Below are 6,478 nucleotides of genomic sequence, written 5' to 3' on the forward strand. Positions count from 1 at the left end.
GATAAAGGACCTGAAAAGGGCGCAGTTTGGGTTAGATGACACGCCTGTAAAATAATACTCTGCTGGTGGTAACGTGGCCGAGCGGTCTAAGGCGCTGCGTTAAGACTCCAGTCTCTGCGGGAACGTGGGTTCGAATCCCACCGCTACCACCAGCGTTTTGTCCCTCACCGTTGTCTGAGTAGGTACTCTTTCATGGCCAATATACACAGTTCTCACAGACTCCAAGTGCAGGTAGGTTCCTCTCCTACCACTTCTGCTTTTCCCAGAGGCCAGAGATAACACCCATATGCACTGTCCCCCAAAACAGTGTTCATCACATGATAGGCCTTCAACTGATTGTTTCAATTAACAAAAAGTTAATGAGCATCTACTGTGCGTGGTACTTACTCCGTTATTGTAGTTTCATCACCCAATAGTTTCGAACGTATAACACACTTTCATTTAATTCATTCGTTTATGTAAAAAAAAAAGAAAAGAAAAGAAATCAGCGCCTACTATGTGTTACCTACTAGGTACTTAGGCCCCGTAGATACAGTAGTGCTTACTTATTACCTTATTCAATAAATGGTGGAACAGTGAGTAGCTGTCAGTCTCCCTGAATCCACTTGCAACTGGAGACAAGTCCTGCCCGGCCGCGGTTCTCAGCATCCCCGAAGCCTTCTCACTTCACATTTTGAATCCTAATTATGCTGATCTGAGCTGTGGTGACTCTACGCCAGGCGCCTCGTCTTGCCACTCAACTGCCTCTCAGGTCACACGGTCTAGAGGCGCTTCCCCCCTCACTGCGCGCGTCTCTGCGTCTTCCATTGGGCGCCCTCAGTCTCTGCTCCAAGCAATTCTCTCTGCCCTCAAAGCTTCTTATCCTCTACACCTCAGCAAGGTAGCTGCTCTCTCCTGGAAGCCTCCCTTGATCTCTCCCTCCAGAATTACAATTAGGCACTGAGGATCTGGAAGGAAACAAAGGAGAGGGTCCCTGCCCTGGTGCAGTGTAGAGAAGACAAGCATTAGAAGCATAATGGCCCCAAGATGATACAATTTCTACGGTAAAGAATGCAACTGAACTACGAATGATATTGTAGATATATAGTTACCAAAATAAAGGACAGTACAACAGTACAATGTATAGAACACACTTCAACGTTTCCAGTGATAACAGTGTCAGAGGATAGGGAAGGGGGAGATTATAAATTCTACTTTAGGCACTTTTGTTTGAGTTGTTAGGATGAGTAGATATTTATTTCATAAGTCGAATAAGTGAATCCACGAGTCCACAAATGAATTGTTCAAAAAAATCCCAGTCTGATAAATACCGCGAAAGAGAAATGGAACGTGCTGGGGAGCCTGTAGCAGGCCTCAGCTTAGCCATCCCTTCTTTGGCAGGCTTTCCTCATTGCTACCTGCCCTTAATTGGGTATTCCTGTTGGTATGCTTTGGCCATGCTCTGTTATCACTTGATCCATCACTTATTTTAGCATTTACCATAACTTTGGGAAGTTTTTGTGTAATCATCTGCTTTTCCCCATGCGTCGTCATAAGCTTTGTCAGATATAGAACCATATTTCTCTCACTTCCCCACATCATGAAAACTAAATAGATATTTGTAGTAAGTATCAGTGAATAAATATAAATATACATGAAAGAATATCTTTCTAATTGTGAAATGAGCAAGGTACACAGAGCTGGGGATCCCGGAAGACACTGAGGTCTTCAGTTTGAGGTAGAGTCATGTGTTCTGAAGCCCCATTTCTACAGGACACTCCAGCTAAACTTGATTCTTGACTCTGATTACGCCATAGTGACTTGCTCTTTCTGGGTTCAGCTCTGCTACCAGGTTACTGCAAATCATTCTTGCGCAGATTGCCAGGGATCAGATTACTTCTGTATTGTGGGTCCCAGTCATCTCTTCCCCCAGTCATCCCCCTCAGCAGTCTTTGTTTGCATTCACCTTGCAATATTTATGAACCAACCATGAGCGATTCCAAGGGAAAAGTGTAGTCTTCTGAACTCCAAACTCACAAATAAATAAACCAACCCACGGCCATCTGTACTATCTTCCAGCTCTATACTCCCTACCCTTTCCTGGGATATAAATGTGCTAAGACTGAAAAACATTCATTTATACCCCTTCTGCCTTGCCTATCCTCAGAGAGCAGTTTAAAGCTTATAATTGAATAGTGGGCTTTTGAGGTTCTGGTGTAATTTTAAAACCAATGGACATTTTTCTTTAAGAAATAAGCTTGTGGCTCATGGAATAAAAAGTGTGCCACCTATACTGGGGAAGAAAGACTTGGTCCATTATTCAGCTGGATCTGAGATAACTTAGACCGTCTTTTAAGGCTAGGAGACTCAAGAAGATAGAACGGAGAGTTTACGTGCAGGGAGGGAAGGAATAGACACTTAGGAGAACTCTATGGTGACCTGGCCAAAAGTCTTTGAATTTCACTGCTTCCCTCTCCACCTTCCAAAAGATATATGCACTTCAACCCATATTTACTGAGTAGCTATTTCTTGACAGGCACCTTGCTTGGATGGAGTTACAACAAATGGATGAAAGCCAGAAAATGATTCAGGGATTCCTAAACAATTCAGCCTTGGGAGACTACCAGAGGCACATGAAGAATGACTGGCCAGTAATTAATATTTAGACTGACTAAAGCAGTCATTTATACCTGAGTGTTTCTTCCAGTGACGCTACATGTATGATCTCTTTATTATATGTTCTTAACAGTGAAATAATCATGCTATGTTAATAAAGTTAAAGTTTAGAGAAATAAATGACTATACCCAGCACTATGACGTCCTCTCTTGGCCATCCACATTTGAGGACACATTTGTGTGGCCATATGAACACTGGAATGTCCACCTGGGAGCTAGGACCTGGAAAGGAACACCTCACCCCCAAAAAAGCAACAATCATGCCCTTTAGACTTGTCAGATTTAGCCTATGGAGAGAAGGAAAAAAAAAACATTCAAAAAAGTCCAGCGCTGGGCTACCTGATTATTTATTCACTCGTTCGTTCATTCATGCATGCATTCATTCATGCATGCATTCATTCATTCCACCTTTCATCTAGGCGTTCATACAACTAGCCATTGATTAAGCTTCTACTATGTACCAGACCTTAGGGTGTTAAAGAGGAATGAGAACCGGTCCTGCACTTAAGGCATCTCGGAGAGGGAGGACAGATTTTAAAATGGCAAGCCCATGATTACAGCTAAGCAGGAAGCACCAAGAAACTCCAAGTTGCTCTGGAGGCAAGTATCCTAGAATGAATAAGCGAAGCTGTAGAAAAAGATGTTAATGTTTTTCTCCCTTTTGAACGACAAGATTAAAATCCAATTTGCCTTTGCGTGGGTCAGAAATGAAGGCAAAATCAAAACCTCCAGAGGTATCCATTTTCTTGGATCAGGATCCTGCCCTGACCCTGACAACAAGGGATAGAAATCTGGGAAGCAGGCTCAGTGGAAACAATCAGTGAAAGTCCCCTCCCACCCACCTCCCATCCTTGCTTTTGGCTTCTCCATCGCCCTTCGGCTGAAAGAGCAGAGATTTTCCATCCCTCCAAAAAACGCCCCCGTAAATGAAAACAAACAAACAAATCAATTAGGAAGAAGAGGCAGAGCTTTCGGTTAAAGTGGCACGTTTCATTTTAAATTGTTTTCTATACATCTCTCTCATCAAAAAAAAATTTTTAATTAAACAGCACAAGGATAAAATAATTTTAATGAAGTACAATCTATAAAAATTTTGAATCACTATGTTGTATACCTGAAACGAATATAGTATTGTAAATCAACTATACCGCAATTGGAAAAAAAAAAAAAAAAAAAAAAAAAAAAAAGAAAGCACAAGGAAAGAGATATCAGATGGACAGTGTAGAAACATTGCCGCAAAAGAGGTTCCATGGTGTAATGGTTAGCACTCTGGACTCTGAATCCAGCGATCCGAGTTCAAATCTCGGTGGAACCTTACCTTTTCTTTTCACATCCCAATCCTGTAACAGACTGAACCACGCTGCCTTCAATTTCCGCACTTTAATTTTTGATGGGTTCGGGCAGTGAGAAAGGACATGAGACTACTAATGGCCCGTGAGCTCATGGAGCAGCCTATAATCACCGAGTCTGTGTACATGTCTTTCTGTTCCCACCAGACTCATTTTTCTCCCAGGACTCCCCAGGGTTAACGAGCGTTTAGTAAAAGCGCCTTTAATGAACAAAACGTGATCCGTGATAAATAGCAACCAAAACGGAAAAGAAAGAGTCTTTCTTTTCCTAATTGAGGGTCCGTCGTTAGGACTGTAAAAGGGAAAGTAGAGAGAAGAATGAATGGAAACAAAAAATGGCTGAGAAAGTGGTAGTGGTTGCTTTCAGAGCAAGAGGAAAAACAGTCTGTCAGAAGTGGGATTCGAACCCACGCCCCCATTCGGGGACCAGAAACCCCTCTACGAAGTAAGCTTGAAGACTACAGCTTGAGTCTGGCGCCTTAGACCACTCGGCCATCCTGACAGCCTGACGTTACTATTCCAAATGAGTAAACTCTGCAATTGTGCTGAAAGTGCCCTCACCAAGAGTTGTTAAATTCTTTTGCAGTCTAGGGTTTATCCGAAAAAATGGGAATGTAAATTCTTAAAAATTAACTGAACCTTCTTTCTCAGTAGAGCCAGCAACTTTGACTGAACTCGCGACGCTTTCCTCTCAGTCCGGGGTATAATTTGGCATTTCTCTCCTCTCCCTTCTTTCTGCCTTTCTCTGCAAGCCCCGGGGCACTTGAGGCTCAAGGATCCTAACAACCCGGAACCGAACCCCGACTGGACAAGAGAGAACTCCCTTTATTCATTCCCAGAAAGGACACAGAGTGCGGGCTCTGTTCCCGAGAAGATGCCTGGCAAACCAACCGAATTGGCGGGAGCTCAGTGGGGAAGAAGTGAGCGAGCCAGTGTAGACCTGGGGTGAAAACCGGCGAGTTAGTATAGACCAGAAAGGGGCAGGGTGAGTGCGGTTTAGGGGCCTAGAGCATGAAGACTGGATGTGGATTTGAGTTGCAGAAAGTAGTAACCAAAAAGAAAAAAAGTTGGTGAAGTGGAATTCATCAAAACTAAAAACTTCTGTTCATCAAAAAACGCCATTAAAGCTCTTTCTTCACGACTCCATCTTCGCGGTAGCGGCAGTGGTGCCCACGGTTCAGTGGCCGACATGCAGTTCTGTGTCTTCGCCCAGGAGCTATACACTCTCGAGGTGACGGGCCAGGAGACAGTCGCCCAAATCAAGGCTCATGTAGCTTCCCTGGAGGGCATCCCTCAAGTCGTGCTCCTGGCAGGAGCATCCTCATCCTAGAGGATGATGCTACCGTGGGTCAGTGTGGGGTGGAGGCTCTGAGCACTCTGGAAGTAGCCAGCCACGTGCTTAGAGGTGAAGTCCATGGTTCCCTGGCCGGTGCTGGGAAAGTAAGAGGTCAGACTCCCAAGGTGGCCAAACAGGAGAAAAAGAAGATGGGCTGGGCCAAGAGATGTATGCAGTACAACTAGGGATTTGTAAATATTGTGCTGACCTTTGGCACGAAGAAGGGCCCCAATACCAACGCTCAAGTCCTTTGTAATCCTGGCTTTCTCTAGTAAAGTCACTTAGCCCAATCAAACAACTACAACAACAACAACAAACACCATTAAGAACGTGTACAGGAAAGGCCCTGTGAGAACACAGAGACAAGGTGGCTGTCTGCACTCCAGAGAGGCTTCAGGAGAAACCACCCCTGCTGACACCTTGACCTTGGACTTCCAGTCTCCAGAAAATATACCGAAAAAATTAATTTGTGTTGTTTGAGCCACACAGCCTCATCTTTTGTTATGGCAGCCAGAGCAGACTAATACAAACGTCTTCCATGGTAGCTGAGGACTCTTAAGAGTCCAAGGCAGAAGATGTCAGTCCTCTCGTAGACCAGGCCCAGCATCAGTGTAGAATCATTCTGCCATACTCTCTAGGTCAGAGCATTCCAGGGAAGTCCAGATTCAAGGCAAGAATAGGTTGTACCTCTCAATGATGCATGTCACATGCATATGGAGAGGAAGGAAACTGATGGTGACCATGCTGGAAGTAGCTACCATCCCTGCCCCCACCTAGCCCCAGTGGTCTGTAAACTTCATTAGGGCAGGAAGCAGAGGGTATTTACCAGGCACCCTCCGCTCATATCAAAGTGCTGGTATTCAACGAAATCCCCCAAACCCTTGTTGTTTGAAAGAATGGGTCAGATTAGCTTTTTCCCCCACTGTCTCCAAAGATTTTATCCTCAGGAAATGGAAGACAGTTAAATGTCAGTAAGCGAATTGCCAATTCAAAAAGAAATAATATTCAGGGAATTCCCTGGCAGTCCAGTGGTTAGGACTTGGTGCTTTCACTGCTGGGGCCCAGTTTGATTCCTGGTCTTGGAATTAAGATCCTGCAAGTCGCATGGTGCAGCCAAGAAAAAAAATTTTTAATGACT

General features: G+C 44.3%; 2 non-coding genes and 1 pseudogene across 2 annotated transcripts; 2 read left to right on the forward strand and 1 right to left on the reverse strand.

The window, feature by feature from the left end:
- Positions 1–3,898: 3,898 nt before the first annotated feature.
- Positions 3,899–3,970, forward strand: TRNAQ-CUG (transfer RNA glutamine (anticodon CUG)). The gene has a single exon. It is a non-coding gene; the product is annotated as a tRNA-Gln (tRNA).
- A 420-nt stretch (positions 3,971–4,390) lies between these two features.
- Positions 4,391–4,506, reverse strand: TRNAL-CAA (transfer RNA leucine (anticodon CAA)). Its single transcript has 2 exons — positions 4,469–4,506; positions 4,391–4,436 (listed from the first exon to the last, which is right to left on the reverse strand). It is a non-coding gene; the product is annotated as a tRNA-Leu (tRNA).
- Positions 4,507–5,187: 681 nt separating this feature from the next.
- Positions 5,188–5,612, forward strand: LOC103077236 (40S ribosomal protein S30 pseudogene; annotated as a pseudogene).
- Positions 5,613–6,478: the final 866 nt, after the last annotated feature.

Source organism: Lipotes vexillifer, unplaced genomic scaffold, assembly GCF_000442215.2.
Source record: "Lipotes vexillifer unplaced genomic scaffold, Lipotes_vexillifer_v1.1 scaffold657, whole genome shotgun sequence".
NCBI classification, from domain to species: Eukaryota; Metazoa; Chordata; class Mammalia; order Artiodactyla; family Lipotidae; genus Lipotes; species Lipotes vexillifer.